At 34.4% G+C, this 21160-nt stretch overlaps 1 pseudogene; it reads right to left on the reverse strand.

The window, feature by feature from the left end:
• Nucleotides 1-5697: 5697 nt before the first annotated feature.
• On the reverse strand, nt 5698-21085 carry LOC144365804 (olfactory receptor 2G3-like; annotated as a pseudogene).
• Between the last annotated feature and the right edge of the window lie 75 nt (nt 21086-21160).

Here is a 21160-nt window from a genome sequence, read left to right on the forward strand (position 1 = left end):
ATTAAGTGATAGCAATTCTGTATATACAGCATTATTTTGTTGACATGAAGTCTTTATTTTGAACCATTTCTTAAAAGAGTTGATGAGTTTCAAATTCTCTCTCTTCTTTTATGTTCAATATCAGAGTCTATTTCTTCCTCCACTACTCTCTCTTTCCCAGAAAAATCTGTTTGGACAGTTCTTTTAAGCATAAAAATCTTATATATTTTTTTGAATCCAGGAATGATCTACCACTGAGCAACATCCATAGCCCTTTTAATTTTTAGAAAATTTATTTTTTGGTACTGAGTATTTAAACCATATGTGCTTTACCAACAAGTCACTTCCAAAGATTTCCTCTACCCCCACTTCCCTTTTTGAAAAAAAGGAAAAGAAAGGTTTATTGTTTTGGTATCAAAAGAAGCACAGAGGACTCCAGCACAGAGGCTGTGGTTCTGCCCATCTAAGGGAACAGGAGGTTTTTAGATAAGCTACACGCCATGTGTTTTCTGTCTGGAGTTGTAATTTTCTTGTTAATTTAGGAGATGTTAATTTCTGGAATCTTTGGTGCCATCTTCAAAAGTCTGAATTACTTAATTCCTGTTGTGGGTGTGTGCTCAAGGACAGATAAATCTGCATAGAATGGAAAGAAAGATTATCATGTTTCCCCTGATATCAGGGAGGGGGAGAGATTAGAAAGGAGTAGGGAGAGAGGAAGAGAAAGAAACATGTCTTTTAAAAAATAAGTTTCAGTAGCAGAACAGCAATGATTAATTCAAACCATAAAGTGGACCACTGTCACATTTCCCCATTGTTAATTTCTACATTCCATTTCTATGAAAAATTGTTGACAACATCTCCAAGCTGCCTCCTGTTGAGAGAGGTTGAAGTTGTGGGGGAAGTGAACAGAAATCCTTATTCTCTCTCAGGTTGGGTGTGGACAGTTAAGGATATTTAACATCAGGGCTGTCCAGAAGTCCATGGTGACAGTTGGTGAGTAACTTGACAAGGCATGTTTAAGGCAGGGATCATGTTAAGACAACAATAAACAAGACATTAAAACATTACTTTTTTTGTAAACAAGTAGCACAAAAACAATTAGTATTTCAGTCTCTGAAAATCATAAATACAGTCACCCATGATGATTATCAGTGAAAAACAGATTGATTTTTATCTGTGTAAGAGGTTAAGAAGGTTTGGAGGTCTATGAGATCAGGCTAAAATTAATTCAAGACAAACTTGTGATTCTAGAGTCCTTTGTAATCATTATCATTAGGCACTCCCACACAATAATCCTTCCTTTATAGCCTCCAGCTTTCCTTACTTTTGGTAGGACTGACTCAAGTGTACATCTTAAGTTACATTAAAAAATGTCTTTCCTTTTAAATGTCCCTGTAGACTCTCCTGCCACGTGTTTGAGACAAAGCTGGTTAAAACTGACCTTGTTCCTATTTATTCTTAAGAGTTAGCTGAGATTCCTCAGAGATCACTCTTGGGGACCTGTGGGAAGCCTTTTGGTTCCTTTCCTTTTTCAGTGATGCCACCTGCTAGTATGGATCAGTGTGTTGTTGACTATACATGGCTTATCTTGGAATCATGAGGGATATTTACCTCTCCAATGATCCTGCTCTTTGCAGAATGTGCACTAGTTGGCTTCCTGTTCTCTAGGGTCCTCTTGATTTCCTGAGTCAGCAGATTAGGTGATTCACTGGAGTTGCAGGGCCCTTAGAGGAGACCCATTGTTCTCTGGGTCCTGTCTGACCTTAGAGAACAAGGGCCAACATATTGGCTCCTTTTTCCTTGGCCTTTTTACTTCCTTGACTTTGGTCTTCCAGTTTTTGGTTTTAAACATCAAGCCAGTTTTAGTCTTAATGTAAGAGTAATGGGTTATAACTTCAATATCTATCATTTTACAGTTATCCCTTCCATTTAGCTGGAGTAAATATTGTACTGGAAGTCAGCATTATATTTTATCTGTCTTACAGGTGTTGGTTTATTGTATCTGTGATAGTAGAAGCAAATGTGACTCCATTTTGTTTTATGACTTCATCCTGTAAAACAACCGTGCCAAGTAGAAGGGTCATAACCAGTGCAAAATGTTCTTTTACTTTTGCTATAGAAACCTTTAAGAACACAGAATTATCTAATGGGAAATTGTTTTTGTAACTAGGGTAACAGGGCTCTGTTTCTGTACCTGAGGTGATTGGGCTAACTGTGATTGGCTAAGCATCCCTCCACTTGACTGCACTCTCCCGTTTCTGTAAATCTGGCTTGCTTGCATTGGCTAGACCCCCCCACCCCGAATATCCCTTTTGTGGTTTTCAGACTTATAAGGAGGACCCTTGCAATTGTTCAGGATGATCAGGGGAACAGCTTTATGTTCTGGTCAGCCACCACCAGTGTGCTTCAATAAAGGCTTTATTTGATTATATGTGAGTGTCTGAAAGTCAGTTTATGAAACCCCGGGACAAAGCTTTAACTATAACATATCAAATCAATTCAGGTTATTCTGTTAGAAATAGTACTTCTATAAAACACTATCAGACAAGAGTTATTTTTACAAAGGAAAAAAAAACCACTAATGTCTATTTAGCCTTTACAAAGACTCATATATTTAACACTCAATTATATACAACTTTTACTTTTTTTTTTTTTGGTACCAGGGATTAAACCCAGGGGCACTTGGCCACTGAGCCACATCCCCAGCCCTATTTTGTATTTTATTTAGTGACATGGTCTCATTGAGTTGCTTAGTGCCTCATTTTTGCTGAGACTGGCCTCCCAAGCTGCTGGGATTACAAGCATATACTACTGCACCTGGCAAATTTTACTTTTTTATTCTTTCTTTTTTTAAATATTTTTTTTATTGTACATGGACACAATACCTTTATTTTATTTATTTATTTGTATGTGGTGTTGAGGATCAAACTCGGTGCCTCACATGTGCTAAGCAAGTACTCTTCCACTGAGTCCCAGCCCCAGCCCCAAGTTTTACTGCTTTTAAAACACTTTTTACAAGCCTAAATACCTTTTACAATTTACCTAAACCTTTACATAAGTTTTCTATTATATCCCCTGTTTACTTTGAGATCACAGTAATCTTTATAACAAAAAATTTATCTTTTGAAAACAACTCTAAAAAAGCTTAATTCTAGCCTGTTTTATTTCTGAATCTGATCTTTGCCCCCTTATAAAATATCATTCTACAAAGTTCTCATGTATTATTTCCTGAGTCTAGATGAACATCAGTTAACATAATACAACATTTTATCTGAAACAGCCAGAGAGGTTAAGAGAGCTTTTAACTTCCCTTTTGTGGAAAAGGTGGCAGAATGTTTTCATCTTCCCCATTTTCAATCTTTGAACAAATCAGGCTCTACTTATTATCTTCCAAAAATACATTTAAATTTCCATCCCAGTGCAAACAATAACACAAGTTTCATATATAACTTATTGATAACAGTTTTTCTTTATTTAGTTAAAAAACCTTAAATGCCAAAAATAAAGAAAAAAGAAAGAGAAAAAAAATTAGCAGCCACATTTGGTTTTGCTATATAAAACTGAAGAAGACTATTGCTACAGACAATTTTATATTGAAAAACACAAACTTGGAAAAGTGTTCTATTAAGCTTTACATTTAACTAAGTTTAAATTTTAATGTAAAATTTAGAATCCATAGGGTAGGGTAACCATAATCACAGGTCTACATGGGTGAGCAGTATTAGCAAAAATCAAAGAATAACCTTGAATCTCTTGTACATTTAGAAAACAGTGTTAACGAACAGAAATAGACATAGTCAAGGCCAACAGAAATGAGACAGAGCCCTTATTTATTTATATGTAAATATGTATGTATTTATTTATATCTGTTGGCAGAGGCTGCTGTCAAAAAAGGGGTTGACTGTAGTTTCTGTTTTATTCTTTTTTTGATGTAGTTGTTCATCCTGCCAGGATCCACATGCAGTTAGTCTGATGGGATACTGTCATAACTAGAATTGCTCTCCTCCAATGACAGATATTCCCTGGCCAAATACAGGGTCTTGTCAGATCTTAAAAGTGGAGACTATTCCTGTCCCCAGGTCATAAACTAACAGTGCTAGAACTTACTGCCATGTCCCTTGTGGTCAGTAGCCTCCACCCTCCTGTGTGCAAAAGGGGTTGGAAGGGTAGAAGCCAGGTTCTCTTTGCCCTCTGCCAACTTTTTTTCAGGCCAGGCAGCTTTCCTGGGATTTTTTTCCAGCCCTGGGCTTGTGTCCTCTTGTCCTTGCACATCAGAGGCAGTGCCTTTTTGTGCCTTCAAATTAATGCCTGATTGTTTAGACTCATTAAGCATTTGGTTATCCTAATCCACCAATAAAAATTTAATTTCAATATGAGTAGTTATAATTATGAATGTTAAATTACATTTTATGAACAGAGAAATGCAAGGTTTACTAAAGTACTTCCTTAGTTACCTTATCAATCTTTACTTTCTGCACATTATGTTTTTCTTTTTGCAATTTTTTTAATCATCCACTTACTATTTACTATATTCACCTGGAATTATTTATATGTATTTAAAAGATTCTTCAGAATCAATCTCTGTTAAAACTTTTATTTTATTTAATTAAGTGACATCCAATAATAACATGTTCCAAGTATCTAAAGTTCATAAGGATCATAATATTTTGTAAGTAAAATATTGTGAATATTTGGAAAACAAGACAGATTGTTAATTTTTTTAATGATCAAATTTTAAGTATCTCAATAGATAGAACAGATAGAATCTTTTGGTTAAATATGAAGATAAACCATCTCATAAATTCTACAAATTTATAATATAAAAAATAGTATATAAATGGCAAAGGCAAACATTATTGTAAAGCTGCATTTACTTTTGTGAAACTTAAATATTCAGACTTAGTAATAATATTTAAAATTGTTTTTGCATTGTCTTAGAGTACAGATTTAGATCTAAAATATTTATTAAAAGAGTCTGACTGTCATTTTATGCTGATAAAATATGCATAAGAGATTTACCTAAGTTAACTTATCAATACTTCACTGTCTATCAATATTAAATCTTCTGTCTCATCTCTGAAGCTTCCTCTGTGAGTGAGAAAGAGCAGAAAACTTTCTGGTTGTTCATAATCCCAGATGCCCCTGCTCAAAGAAAAAGAATAAAATATCAACCAATAAGGCAAATTGTTAGATAATGATGTTTTCTATTAGGCCTTCTCACTTTTAAATAAACTACAGACATCCACTGCCTATAATACTATCAAATGTGAGCCCTAAAAAGGCACAGGAATCATTCTCAGATAAATTTAAACTTCTGAAGTTATGATCCAAATCTTACCTTCACAAGGTGTAGGATTTCTTTTTGTGATAAAAAAAATGTATTTGTTATAACCATGTCAGTCATGTTGTTGGTCATTAGAGTAGTGACACTGAGATTTATTTATACATACACATTCCATACATATTGGTTCACCTACAAATATTTATTTATTTATAAAACTCTTATATGAAGTACTGCAAAAAGAAGATGCATACATTTCTTGAAAGGAGGATAAGAAGGACTTAAAGTAGCTAAGGTCAGGATGTCATTAAGGAAAATTCCCCACCTAGAATATTTAAAGTTATGCTCCTTGTAGATGAAAAAAGAAACTATAATTAGATAAAACCTACAAGTCCCCAAAGTCTGAGAGAATGCTTGGGTGTGTTTTGAATTTCTTCCTAACTTGGGTCTCTTGCCAGCAACCTTTTTATTGCCCACTTAAATTCTTTGTTTCTCAAGGTATAGACCAAAGGATTAAGTGAGGGTGTCACCACAGTATAGAAAAGGGTGAGGAATTTTCTGTGATTCTGTGTGTACTTTCTCTTGGGTTGTATATACACAGAAATTATAGTCCCAAAGAACAAAACCACAACAATCAGGTGAGATCCACATGTCCCAAAAGCTTTCTTCCTGCCTTCAGTGGATTTTATCCTCAGCATACTCCTAACAATGCAGCCATAGGAGACCAGGATAAGCCCCAGAGCTATAACCACATAGAGGACAGTAGCTATGAAGAGCTCATTTTCCAAAAAGTTTGTGTCCACACAAGCAATTTTAATCAGTGCAGGCTCCTCACACATAAAATCATCCACTCTGTGGTGGCTGCAGAGAGGCAGCTGGAAAACAAGGCTGGTAGGAACTGTGGACTCCATAAAACCACTGGTCCAGGCCACAGCTGCTAGTTGCTGGAGAAGTTTTGGGTGTATGATAACACCATAGTGGAGTGGTTGACAGATAGCAATGAAACAGCCATAGGCCATAACAGTCAGGAGGACACACTCTGTGGAGCCCAATCCCAGAGCAATGTATAACTGGATCACACAACCAGTGTAACTGATGGTCTTCTCAGGGCCCTTGAGATTCCAAAGCATCTGGGGGACAATACTGGTAGTAAAACAGAGGTCCAGGAAGGAGAGATTGGAGAGGAAGAAATACATGGGGGTGTGGAGTTTGAGATTCAAGTATGAAACAAGTATGATCGCTGTGTTCCCCAGCAGTGTCAAAATGTACATAACAGAGATGATGAGAAAAAGAACCATCTACAACTGTGGCTGGTCAGAGAATCCCAGTAAGATAAAGCCTGCTGGGTTGCTAAAATTGAACCCCTTCGTTGTTCCTCAATTGAGACTCATCTTTCTTGATAATTTGTATTTTATTCCTGTGGGAAGAAAAAAAATCCTATACTATAACCAATAGAAAAATAATGAGCATTTTAATACTGGAATTATATAAAGAGAAGTAATATGCACAAATAAGAAATTGTGTTTTTATATAGAACAAGAGACAAATGTATATAATTAACATGCTAAATACAAAGCAGAATAGACATTAGGGTCATATAGCAAAACATATTTGAGGCATACGTGAACTATCTGAAAATAAAACACATAGGCCATCAACGTGGAAACTGTGAAAAAGCAAAGAAGTTGAAAATAAAATGATTTCTACATGCATAGATACATGATAGTTATACAATACATAACACAGATACATAAATTGAAAAATACATAGACTAGATCAGACTTAGAAAACATATATCTAGTTGAGATACAGTAAGATTAATTATAATATTAATAAGGAATTGTTAGATATGACTATCATTAATATTCATTGCTTTTCTATGAAGCAAGCAATTACTAAATGTAGAAGGAACCAGCAGTAAAACTAAGGATAACTTTTGTGTTTCTCTATTGGAGATATTGGTCTGATTTACAAATATTGCTCTCTAGAAAAACTTAATGTATAGTTATTAATAAGCAACCATTACCCTTGGTGATTCTTAGGCCACAAGCTTTAAGATGCTTTTATTGTAAAAGTACACAAAGTCAACCACCTTTTATAAAGCAAACAGATTATGTGCTTCCAAAATTCAAAAGTGGAACTAGCACAGGATAGATGTTGCTATACCAATGGAGAAACTATAAGGAAAAGGGGGATGGTAGTGCTCAGACAATTCTAAAAGCTAACAAGACAAATTTGATTTGATTCTTAGGTTCAAGTATAATTCTCTTTAACTTGATGCTCTGGGCTCCAGGCAACAAGGCTGTAGTGCTGCCTCCTCAGCTCTGGGCAGTGTCTTATTCCTGAGTGTCAGAGCCTCAGCATCCTGGCCTGTCTAAATCTAAATCTAGATATGATCACCCTCTGTAAATGCCAGGACAGCCTTTGGCCAGCCAGTCTATGCACTTTGGGACTAGGGTGGGAGGAACAGTCCTGCTACTCTGTGAATAATCTTTGGAGTTCACTCTTTGCTTTTCTTGAATGATAGCACATATTTACAGTCAAATAGCTCTGTTTCCCCTATGTTAGAGAATCCCAGATGTCTGATCGTCTTCCTTCATTTTGACCTACTTCTGTCCTTTAATTCCAAGTTGATAGTGTTTCCGCTGGTATAATTCAATTTCTTTTTAATTTTTTTTCTTTTTATTTACTCTTTTTAGTTTTACATATCATTGATTTATTTAGTTATACATAACTTTAGAATTAATTTGAAATATGTACAAAAGCATGGAATATAATTTGCTCTAATTCAGTCCCCAGTACTCTCCTTCCCCCTCTCCCCAATCCCTTCCTATACTCTTTTGATATTTCTGTTATTTAGTTTAAGGATTTTTTTGTTAGTGTTTTGTGGATGTACATGATAGTGAGATTCACTGTGGTACACACACACACACACACACACACACACACACACAGAGATTTATTCTGCTGCTCTTTTCTTATCTGGTCCCTTCTCCCTTACACACAATTCCCTCCATCTAGTTCACCAATTTTCTTTTATTTTGATGGAATCCTGCCCCCTCTTCCCTTTCTTTCCATCTCTTTTACCCCTTATTTTTTACTAGATTCTGCATATTAGAGAAAGCATTCAACCTTAATTTTCCGAGTTCTGCTTATTTCACTTAGCATGATAGTGTCTAGTTCTATTTACCAGTAAATGCCATAATTTCATTTTTTTTTGACTGAGTAAAAACTCCACTGTGTATATATATACTACCTTTTCTTAATCCATTCATCTGTTGATGAGAAACTAGGGTGGTTCCATGGCTTAGTTATTGTAAATTGTGCTGCTATAAATATGGATGTGGCTACATCCTTATAGTATGTTGATTTTAGATCTTTTGGATATATACTGAGGAGTGAGATTGCTGGGTCATATGGTGGTTTTATTCATAGTTCTTTGAGAAATCTCCCTACTGCTTTCCAAAGTGGTTGCACTAATTTTCAATTCCACCAACAATTTCTGTATACCTTTCATCTCCCCCATCCTCACCAACACTTATATTTATTCTTGATAATTGTCATTCTAACTGGTGTGAGATGAAAATCTCAATGTAGTTTTGATTTGCATTTCCCTAATTGGTAGAGATGTTGAAACTTTTTTTTTTCATTTATTTGTTGGTCACAAGTATTTTTTTGTTTTGAGAAGTGTTTGTTTAGTTCCTTTTACTATTTGTTAATTAGGTTATTTGGTTTATCGGTATTAAGTGTTTTGAGTTCTATATATATTATGGATATATCTGAGGAGCAGGTGGCAAAGATTTCCTCCAATTCTGTAGGGTTTTTCTTCATGATCTTGTTTTCTGCTGTGCAGAAGTTTGTTTTTTTTTTTTTCATTTGATGTTAACCCACTTATTGATTTTTTGGTTTTATTTCTTGTGCATTAGGAGTCTAGTTAAGAAAGTTATTTCCTGTGCCAACAGGTTACTGTGTTGGACCTACATTTTATTTTAGCAGTTGAAGTTTCTGGTCTACTTCCTAGGGCTTTGATCCAGTGTGAGTTGACTTTGTGAAGGATGAGGTAGAGGTCACATTTTTTTCTTCTATATCTGGACATCCCCACCCTTCTTGGGTTTAAGAGTCAGTGTCTTGTGCATGAGTGTGTCTTGCTACAGCCCCATTGGTGAAGCTATGCTCACCTGTTTCTTTGTAATATAACCCTTTGCCTTGTTTAGGATAGAATCTTCCATGGAAGTACCTTGTGTGTGTCCCCTTCTCTTACTGTGACTTTGGGTGTGGCCTACCCAGGTGTCAGTGAACCTGCTGACAGTAGACAGCATGAAGATAGACTCAACCCCCTGAAACCTGACCCCTTGTCTCATTTGAATAGCTTCTCCTCAATAAAAGGACTCAGCGCTTGCTCTTTCTCTCTCTCTTCTTGCACACCCTTAAGGTCAGAGGAGCTGTCAAAGCAACCCCAAGAAAAAGATACTTGTTATTTTACACAGCCCAGTTAGTTCAATTCAACTGGAGTAATCCTTGAGCCTTTTAGTCATGAGAACAGAAACCTGGCATAGTATCTTAAAAAATGTTGCTAGGAAAGTTGGAAATCCATATATAGCAGACTAAAATGTAACCCCTGTCTCTCATCCTGAACAAAATTCAAAGTGGATCAAAGATCTAGGTGTAAGGAAAATGAAAAGGAGACACAGAGACAAGATGTAGAGGCACAAAATATGGTAGAATTTCAGAATGCCCAAACTACCAGCTTTATTTATATCAATAGGTTACTTTAGGTCACTGGCATCAGTAGCAAATTATTGTTCATTGTGTCTTTAATCAGGTTATACAGTTAGCAACATTATGCAGTTTATTCCTCAGTTACATACTGTAGTTGCAATGTGCAATATTAGGAGCTTAGTTGTTAGTGTTATGTGGACAGATTCAGGTGCAATGGAGCTTGATGAAACATTGTGGTTGCCTAACAAGAGAGTTTCTTTATTCACAGGAGCACTATGCCTGAGATCAAGGCCAAGGCTGATAAGACTCTAACACAGAGCCTCCTTAAGCAAGGCATTGCTACAACAGTCAGGCATCCTGTGTCTTTGCACAGAAACTTCCTAGCCACCAAGAATGCCACAGTCATGAAGTTATCAGAGACCTCATTCTCAAACACAAAACCCTAACACCTAGGCATTAATTCAGAGAATCTGCACCTCCTATAGAAAATGTAGGCCCAGCTCTCCATCTTGTCAGTCTAGGAATTGACTTCCTCATGAAGACTCCCAAAGCACAAATCAAGAATCAATAAATGGGATGGTATCAAACTTTCTTCACAGTAAACAGTTAAGAACATAAAAATAGAGCATATAGAATGGGAGAAAAATCTTTGCTACCTACAACACAGAGCATCAGTTTCCAAGCTGCACAAAGAACTCAACAAAATCTAACAGCAAACAAACAAATAAAAGTAACCCCCCCTCAATAACCTTGTCATTAAAGGGGCAAAAGTACTGAACAGGCACTTCACAGAAAAAGGAATACAAGTGGTCAAGAAATATTTGAAAAAATTCTCAGTATCTCTACCAATTAGAGAAACGCAAGTGAAAGCTACTATGAGATTTCATCTCACTACAGTCAGAATGGGAATTATTAAAAATACAAGTAATAATGATTGTTGGTGAGGATGCAGGGGAAATGTTACACTAATATTTGAAGGTGGGACTGGAAATTGGTGCAATCTGGAAAGCAGTATGGTGATTACTCAGAAAACTTGGATACTGGAACCAATATTTGACACCTTTATCCCATGCCTTGGTACATACCTAAAGATGTAAAATCAGCATACTACAGTAATGTAGCCACATAAATATTTATAACAGCTCAATTCACAATAGCTAAGCTATGGAACCAATCTAGGTGTCCTTTAACAAATTAATGGATAAATGCAATGTGATATATATATATATATATATATATATATATATATATATATATATATATATATACACACACACAAAATGGGATATTACTCATCCATAAAGAGGAATGAAATATAACATTTGCTGATAAATAAATGGAACTGGAGACTGTCATGCTAAGCAAAATAAGCCAATCTCCTAAAACCGAAGGTCTACTGGTCTCTCTGATATGTGGATAAGGAGAGGAGGATAGAAGTTCATGTATTAGAGAAAGGGGAATAAAGTGAAGTGAAGGTAATAAGAATAGGAAAGACAGTAGAATGAATTGGATATAACTTTCCTATGTTCATATATGAATACATGGCCAGTGAAACTGGCCTTTAAGGGAAAGTTCTTACTAAGCCCCCAATTCTTTATCAAAAACTCCTAGGGCCAAATATATTTAATTTTTTATTACTTTGGTACTTGGTACTGATCCCAGGGTGGCTTAACCACTGAGCCACATCCTCATTCCTTTTTTATGTTTTATTTTGAGACAGGGTCTTGCTAAGTCCTTAGGGCCTTGCTAAATTGTTGAGGTTGATCTCCAACTTGCAATCCTTTTGCCTCAACCTCCTGAGTAATATATAAGTAATAATATCTGGCCCAGATACACTTTAGAATTTGGAAACATTTGTGTTTTAGAAAGAAAACAAATTGTTTTTATACCCAGAGGTAACTGAAGTTGTAAAATATAAAAATTTATAAGTAAATTGGATAATTCTAAAATCAGTTTTTATATTTATGCATGTAATAAAATTATAAAATGAAGTAAAATATCTAAAGTAGACATTGATAAATATGGGCTCTATTTTTAAGGAAATCTTTCAGTAAAATTCTAAACATATATAGATTTGAACATGTCAAATACTTGTACTTATACATTGAGTAAATGCAGATTAATACTGTTTTTTTGAGAAGTGTATATTAGTATTGACTTCGCTGGACATTTGATGATGATCCACAGAATTACAGAATTAAAGAATTCTGTAATTTTGTAATTACAGAATTCTCATATAATTAAGTATTATAAGATCTGATAGCTCTAAAAATATACATATATTCATTTAAAACAATATTCAGTATAAGAAACTAAAAAATAAATTAAAATAGGTCAAAATCCTTAATTACATACTCCAGATATAAGCATTTTTATTTTTTTCTGTTACAGTAATAGATGATCTCTCTTTACTATTTTTCTATCTCTATTCTTCCTTCTCTTTCAGAATTCTGAATATGAGTATTATAATCCATTTTATATTTTTTATGCTCATTTTTGAAATCAAATGTTTCATACATAATATTCTTCATTTAATTTTTATATAGTTCATTATAATGATGACCTTTAACCATAACTATTATACTAAGCCTCATCCCTTTTCAATTTATTTGATGCTGTTTTTAAATGGCTTCAGGATTCCAACCCAGGAACCCCTGGAACCAAATTCTGAAGGAGTTGCTTGCTCCTTTTGAAAGAAGAGTCAACTCATTTACCCAAGCTTCATTTTCCCATCTGTAAAGTATAGATAATAATTTTCTTCAATGTCTGAAGTAGGGTCAGTTGAGATGATCCAAGTAAGCATTTTTGTGTAAATGCTGAGCTAACTCAAGAAAAATTAGGGTGGTAAAATCATGCTGTTAGATTGCTAATGTTTTGTCATTTATTTTAGGTATTTGTTTCTTTTAAAAATATTTTCTCATATTTTATGAATTTTTTCTCTTATAAACAGAGTTTAACTTTTAATTCTATAATTTTCTGTTGTTTTTTAAATTGCATTTTCAACATAGTATTTAATACAATTATGTTTTCTGGAAATCTTATTTTTAAAGGACTTATTTAGGGAAAATGAAAATTACTTTTTTTGGATTAATTATTTATTTCTATTTTTTATTAGTTGCTCATGACAATACAATGATCTTGACATATCATATATTTGATTCAAATAGGGTATGAATTCTCATTTTCCCATGTGTACAGATTGCAGGATCACAATGGTTATATATCCATGTGATTACATAAAGCAATCCTTGTGTCAGTTGTATTTTGCTGCCCTCCCTATCCCTCTGTGTCACCCCTCCCCTCCCATCACCTCTCTCTACCTATTCTAATGTGACACTTCTCTCTCTATTTTTTTTCTTCACTCCCCCCTCAAACCATCTTATATGTATTTTGTGTAACCCATGAGGGTCTCCTTCCATCTTCTGTGCAATTCCCCTTCTCCCTCCTATTCCCTGCAACCTCTCTTCCTTGTTTCATGGTAATCTTCTTCTCATGCTCTTTCTCCCTACTCTGTTTTGAGTCACCGCTTTTATATAAGAGAAGACATTCGGCATTTGTTTTTTAGGGATTGGCTAAATTCACTTAAGATTTACAGACTCTGCATTTTGTCTACTTTTATGTATGTCACATAATTTTCTATAAAATAACTCTATGAAAATGCCTTAAATAAATGGAAGGTATTTTCTTGTTATTCAATAAAAATCAATTTTATAAAAACACAATACTATTTAAAATATTCTAGCTTTAAAACATGTGACTTTATGGTATGAACATTTACTTCCACACCAGTTCCATGCTACTCCTCTCCTTTCAATCTCCTTTCCCTTCCTGACATTTTATTCCATATGCATTATTGAATTATGTCAAATTACAGAAAAAATTATTAATATTTTAAAACTTTACATAAAAATTTTAATCCACTAGAGTTTTTTAATAATTAAATTAACTTGAATTATTACATTGGTGACCTAAACATGTTGTTATACACATGTATTTGTCTTTAAAATTTTTTTAAATTGTTCTCATTAGTTATACGTGATAGCAGAATGCATTTGAATTTATTGTACATAAGTGTAGCACAACTTTTCTTTTCTCTGGTTGTACACAATGTAGTTGCACCACATGTGCAATCATATATGTACCTAGAGTAATGATGTTCATTTCATTTCACCATTGTTCCTGCCCCCATGTCCCCTCCTCTTCTCTCCCTCCCATTTGCAAAATCAAATCCCCACCCCCATTATGCATCAGCATCCACTTATCAGAGAGAACCTTAGGCCTTTGATTTTGGGGCTTGGCTTACATCGTTTAGCATTATATTTTACAACTCCATTCATTTACCTGCAAATGCCGTAATTATATTCTCTTTTAATGCTGAGTATTATTTAATTGTGAATATGTACTACAGTTTCTTTATCCTTTTATCTGTTGAAGGGGATCTAAGTTGGTTCTACAGTTTAGCTATTGTAAATTGAGCTACTATGAACATTGATTTGATTATGTCACTATAGTATGTTGATTTTAAGTCCTTTGATTATAGTCTGAGAAGTGGGATAGCTGGGTCAAATGGTGGTTCCATTCCAAGATTTCTTAGGAATCTCCATACTGCTTTACATAGTGGTTGCACCAATTTACAGTCCCACCACCATCCTCTCCAACACTTATTATTACTTGTATTCTTGGTAATTGCCATTCTGACTGGGGTGAGATGAAAATGTAGTTTTAATTTGCATTTCTGTACTTTCTAGAGAAGTTGAACTTTTTAAAATATATTTGTTGATCAATTACATATCTTCTTCTGAGAATTATCTGTTCAGTTCCTTAGCTCACTTATTGATTGGGTTATCTGTATTTTTAGCATTAAATTTTTTGAGTATTTTAATATATCCTAGAGATTTGTGCTCTATCTGATGTGTGTGTAGTAAAGATGTCTCCCACTCTTTGGGTACCCTCTTCACATTATTGTTTCCTCTGCTGAGAAGAAGCTTTTTAGTTTGAATTCATCCCATGTATTAATTTGTGGTTTTATTTCTTGCATTTTAGGAGTATGGTTAAGGAAGTCAGAACTTAATCTGACATGATGAAGATTTGGGCCTACTTTTTCTGTATTAGGTGCAGGGTCTCTGATCTAATTCCTAGGTCTTTGATCCACTTTGAGTTGAGTTTTGTGTATGGTGAGACATAGGTGTTTAATTTCATTTTGCTGCATATAGATTTTCAGTTTTCCCAGCACCTGGTTAAGAGTGCTATCTTTTCTCCAATGTATATTTTAGTACCTTTTTCTAGTGTGAGATAACTATATTTATGTGGGTGTGTCTCTGTGTCTTCTATTCTGTACCCTTGCTGGGTCACCTCTTTCTTTTCTACTATTAACAGCCAACTTCTCCTACTCTATAGGGACCTCTCTTACTCTATAGGTAGCTCTCCTGCCTCTCTCCTGCCTCTGCAACAAGATGGTGGTTATTAGCACACCTAGCAGGAATATGTGGGGTATAACCAAGCCTACAGGGACCTTGGTGATGGTCTTCTGGGTCCTGGCTATTGTCCCTAGATGCAATGGGCCACATCCATATTTGGTGGCAGGGTGGAGTCAAACCTGTAAGTACTTTGGTGTTGAGTTTTCAATCACTGGCCAGTGTCCTAAGATAAAATCTGCTGTGACTGAAGATGGTGGTGACAGCAGTGGGGGTAACTTGAGATGGCATTGAAGGTATCCCAAGAGTGTGGCAACCACTTTAGAGATGGGACTGAATGCGCAAGTTGAATGATGGCTTTGGGTTGCCTGTTTGCAGACGAAGCGATGTGATGTGTGGCATGATCCTCAGCCAGTGGGCCATCTTGTGCCTGTGCCTGGGCTCCTCGTGGGTTGGCAGTGTGGTCCAGGATCTGGGCTTGGGCTCCATACTGTCCTTCCTGGGCTTGCTGGGTCTCTGTACAAATTGATGGGGCTGATCTTGGCCTACCTGGTTTCCACAGGGGTGGACAAGATTGTACTGGGCCTGCTTTGGCTCAGAGGGGATCGGTGGGGCTATCTGGGCCTGATTGGGCTCTGTGGAGATGTTCCAAGCTGTCCTGGGCCTACATAGTCCCCAAGAGGATCAGCAAGACTTTCCTAGGCTAGCTTGGGCTTTCCTTGTTTCCCCACAGATTTACTGGACTGTTCTGGGCCTGCCTGGTATCCTGTATTTGTCTTTTAATTGCTATTGTATATGGAATTCCTTTTTAATATTTTTAATAGTGCATTATAGTTATATATAATAGTGAGCTTCATTTTAACATGTAAATAGAATTTTTTTTCAATGCCATTTTTTTGATCTTGACATATTATACATTTGAATAAGATGGGGTATAATTTTTCATTTTTCTGAGGGTGCAGGTTGCAGAATCACATTGGTCATGCAGTTACATATATACATACAGCAATAATAAAGTCTATTTTATTCTGCTGTTTTTCCTTTTCCCCCTTCCCCTCCCTTTCCCTCCCATAACTTCACTCTACCCACACTAATGTGACACACTTTTTTTTTCCATTCAGAAGTTTTATGATCTTAGAGGCAGAAGTATCAATCATACATTTATGTGTGTGAAATAACAAAAATCAATGCAAAGAAGTTCTCTTATTTTGTGTTATAATATTTTTATTCTTCATGAACCTCTTATACTTCTTTATCACCTAGCTTCCCAAAACAGCAAAGTATCAGGATACAAGATCAACATACAAAAGTTAATAACTTTCCTATGTACCAATAATGAATCTGCAAGAAAGAAATCAGGAAAACAATAACATTCACAATAACCTCAAAAAGAAAAAAAATGAAAAAAAAATTAGGAATATATTAGAAGATGGAAAGGCCTCCTAGGTCCTTGGATAAGGAGAATGAATGGTTATACTACCATTATTGTTACACAGATTCAACAAAATCCCCATCAAAATACCAATGACATTCTTCCCAGTAGTTTGAAAACAGTAATTGGATAAGAATTCTATAACATATATCTTTAAATTTATTTTGTAGTTGTAGATGGATACAATACCTTTATTTTATTTATCTATTTTTATATAGTGCTAGGGATCCAACCCAGTGCCTCACACATGCTAGGCAAGCATTCTACCACTGAGCCATAACCCCAGCCCCTATAACATCTATATTACATCTATGTTAAAAATCAAGTGAAATTAAATCATTAAAACAACAGTAACAAAAATAATGTAAAATTTGTATGACTATATGTAATCAGTGAATATATTCCTGGAAAACATATTATTGAAAAATTCATAAGCTTTGTAACAAAAATGCAAATATCAGAAATTTCAACATGTCACATAACTATATTTCAAATTAGTGAGGAAATATCATTTAATGGGACAAAGGATGATTCATCAAAATAATGACAATATTAGATTTCTGACTTATCAGTTTAACTAAAATATACATGAGATGATTAAATATATGAGGATTTCACTGCAAACAATGAATCTCACAGAATAGGGATAAAATATAGACAAATACTTTTAAAAAAGGTATTCTTAAGGCAGATTAAAGGCCATAGTGATGTGTAATTTCTTACCCAGCGGATTAGAAAACAAAAATAATCACTGAATTGGAATGATTGGGGAGACTCTTGTTCACTGACATAATGGGAAATAGATTTTTTAAACTCCTTTAAATATAAAATTATGACTCATAACATGAAAAGGTCCTTATTAAATATATAATAATGTATTCATTAATTAATTATAAAACATATCTAATTATAAAAATATTTTTTTCAGAAATTTATAATATATGGTAAAATTATAAACAAATATAATGTATATAAATGTGGAATATATTCAAATAATTTGGTCTACCCTTATACTGGGATATTTGTGAGAAACTGATGTTATGGTTAATATTTACTGACATTGAAAAAGTTTATATTTGTTAGTGAAAGTAACTGGTTACAAAAGAGACAACTGGTACAAAATAATTACAAAATTATTTCCCAATTATGTAGCTAATTTTTAATAGCAATGACAATTACTTCACCCATAGCACCCATAGCAATGAACAGAAGAACATATACAACTGAGAAATCTGAATATGGGTAAGAGAATTTGTCTGACAGGAAAAACAAACAATGTCTCATGGAGAAATGCCTTCTTTTATGTGTCTCCCTTGGGAGAGCACAGTTCTGGACACTAGTCAACTCCATGATAATTAGAAATGTGGAAATACAGATCCCAAAGTCTTGAGAAAATCCATATCCTATATATTTTTCATTTATTCTAATCTGATTTTCTCCAGGGAAAATTGCTCAAATCATATTTACTTTCACCTGGGTATTGGACAGTGATGTTCACTCCAGGAGAGAAACTCAGTTATGCCAGAGTCATGTCAACAGCAATATTCTCTACATGTGGATGAATATGAAAAGGAGGATGATGTTCTAGAGAATGTGAGTAACCATCTACCTGTCTCATATCACCACATCTTTGTCCAGGAATTACTGTCATCACCAACTTAGCTACTTCCCTGATTGAGTCACCTTCTCTCCCTTCAGGAGTCCTTTTGGAGGTCTATTCTCTGCATATTCATTCAAAATAATTGTGTTCATACCATAAGAACAGTCAGAAAAAGGTGAAGGGGGAATAAAGTTCTTGGTCTTTTTGCCAAAAGTAAAAAGATTTTCTTATAAGTAATACAGTAGAAGTCATAGACAACTTCTGTTTTTAGATTTTATACCAGACAAAATTCATAATTATTTACTGTTTTTACTGATGGAAATTGCTAATCCTAATATTTCTGCATACTGTACCAGTTAACATTATAGATATCAAAATAGGAACTAAGTACGTAGTCCACTGCTGTATATTGTTTGCATAGATTGGTGCTATCCTTGAGCTCCTCTTTTCTGGATAATTTTCCAAATAGCACTCTATAGTTCATATTTAAGATTTAAAAGGATAGCTTTTTACTATTCTGTTTTGAAATCTCTCTCTCTCTCTCTCTCTCTCTCTCTCTCTCTCTCTCTCTCTCTCTCTCTCTCTCTCTCTCTCATCACTCTCCTTCAGAGGTTCTCTTCAGTGACTTCAAGCCACAAGTCATACTTGAACTGTGGACAAAGCAAATTTCTATATATCTCGCTTCAGAAGTATGAGCTGGTTCTCATCAGATTGGATAGAGAAGAGTTATTCTTCAGGATATTCAGGATAAAAAATAGAGTATGTGATGGGTAGAGTGGAAAGCTCTTCTTGAAATATTACTTATAATCCAAATGTTTTAGAGTATTATAATAGGAAGATATAAGAGGAATAATTAGATGATTTTGATTTCATTTAACTTTTTTGTAGATTAATAAGCACCTACACTAATATTATTTCTTTATATAAAATTAAATTACTGGTTTGTACAATTATTCCACAATGTAAACATATATCAAGTATCATGTACATGATAAATATATTCAATTTTATTTGTCAATTATAATTCAGTAAATCTCTAAAAACTTACTGTAAATAATGTGAGATATGAATGTGTATACTATATTAATTTCAACAGGAGTTTATGGATTTTGCATTTGAACTCTGGCAAAGGGAAACAAATTAAAAATTTATTTCTAAAGTTTCTTTGAAATGTAACATCCTATCAAATTATGTGATTTTAAGATTTGGTACAAAACTAGAAAATTGGTAATTCCTGAATTTCCATCTATAAATAAATTCATATTTAAGAAGACATTATATTCTAAGAGTTCAAACTTAAGATGATTCTAAAGTTTTAAAATTATATCATTGTGTTATTTGCTTGAGGCAATGGAAATAACATGCTTGTATTAGATCTGTGTATATGTTTAAACTACTGAAATAGTTACTTTAGTGACTAAAAGTAAAAAAAAAATCCACTAGTCTGAGACAAATTTCCATCTTATGTTAAGCAGCACTATAATATGCAGAATGTGGAATATATATAGCACAAGATTCAGGCTTTCTGAGTAGAATTCTTCATTAGCTATGCACATTTAGCTCCAGAACTTAAAGGGTTAAAGCATTATTTCTCCCATTCCAGACACATTTAACTCTTCGAAACATAAACATGTTTAAATAAAACAAAAAATTGATCCTTTAATATTACTAAAAGGAAATGATTCTAGACGATGCTATCCTGGGAGCAGAAAAATTGGGAGCACAGATGATAACATCATAAAAAAAATAGCAAGTGAATAGGCATGAGGGACTGTACTATGATCCAATTTAATTTATTAAGTACAACAATGAAAGTGAGTTGTAAAGATATGTTCTGCCTTTTCATGACTTTGAAAATGCTAACACCTAGTTTATTTTAAAAAAATGATTATAGTCTTCCCCTAATTTTTATCAAAAACATCTCATGGTTATCTGTCTCAACAAATGTGCACATCCAAGTTTGTGTTCCTGTGTGTTTTCAGATGTTTATATGACCTGTGTTTTTTTTCCCATTACCTTTAAGAGATAAAAGATTTTATGTAAGTATTCTGAAGTAAAGAAAGTACAGAACTATTTAGTTCCCTTTATGTTGACAGTTATGAGGGTCTAACCCTTTATGCTGATCAGATAATTAAATTTAAGAAGCATCATTATAATCCATCTTGTTGGTAAGATGACAAAAAAACCCCTAAGACATATAATACAATCCATTTATTTTCCTGATCAATTTCTTGACCTTCATTCACTATTTTTGCACTACAATTTCCATTATTATGAACAACAATCACTGAAAATCCATTCAATGATGATTTTAAATTACTGTCAGCATTTGTCTGTTACTTCACTCCTACTTTTAACAGACTTAAGTAGCCACTTGTTATGGTTTGGATATGAAGAGTCTCCCAAAAGCTGTTAATGCAAGAACGTACAGAGGTGACAGGATTAGATTATGATAGCTTCAGCTTCATAAATAGATTAATCTATTTGAAGAATTAATCATTTGAAAGTTCAACTGTACTGGGTGGTGACTGTAGGCCAGTGGGTTTTGGCTGGAGTTAGACCACTGGGAATGTGTCTTTGAAGATTATATGCTGTCCCTCTGGCTCCTCTCTGTCTCTCTACATCCCAGTAACCATGAGGTGAGCAATTTCCTCCACCATGCTGTGCTTCCATGATGCTCCACCTCCTCATTTCCAGAAATATGGAGTCAACTGACCATAGATTGACTCTCTGAA

The sequence above is a fragment of the Ictidomys tridecemlineatus genome, chromosome 8 (genome assembly GCF_052094955.1).
Source record: "Ictidomys tridecemlineatus isolate mIctTri1 chromosome 8, mIctTri1.hap1, whole genome shotgun sequence".
Taxonomy (NCBI): Eukaryota; Metazoa; Chordata; class Mammalia; order Rodentia; family Sciuridae; genus Ictidomys; species Ictidomys tridecemlineatus.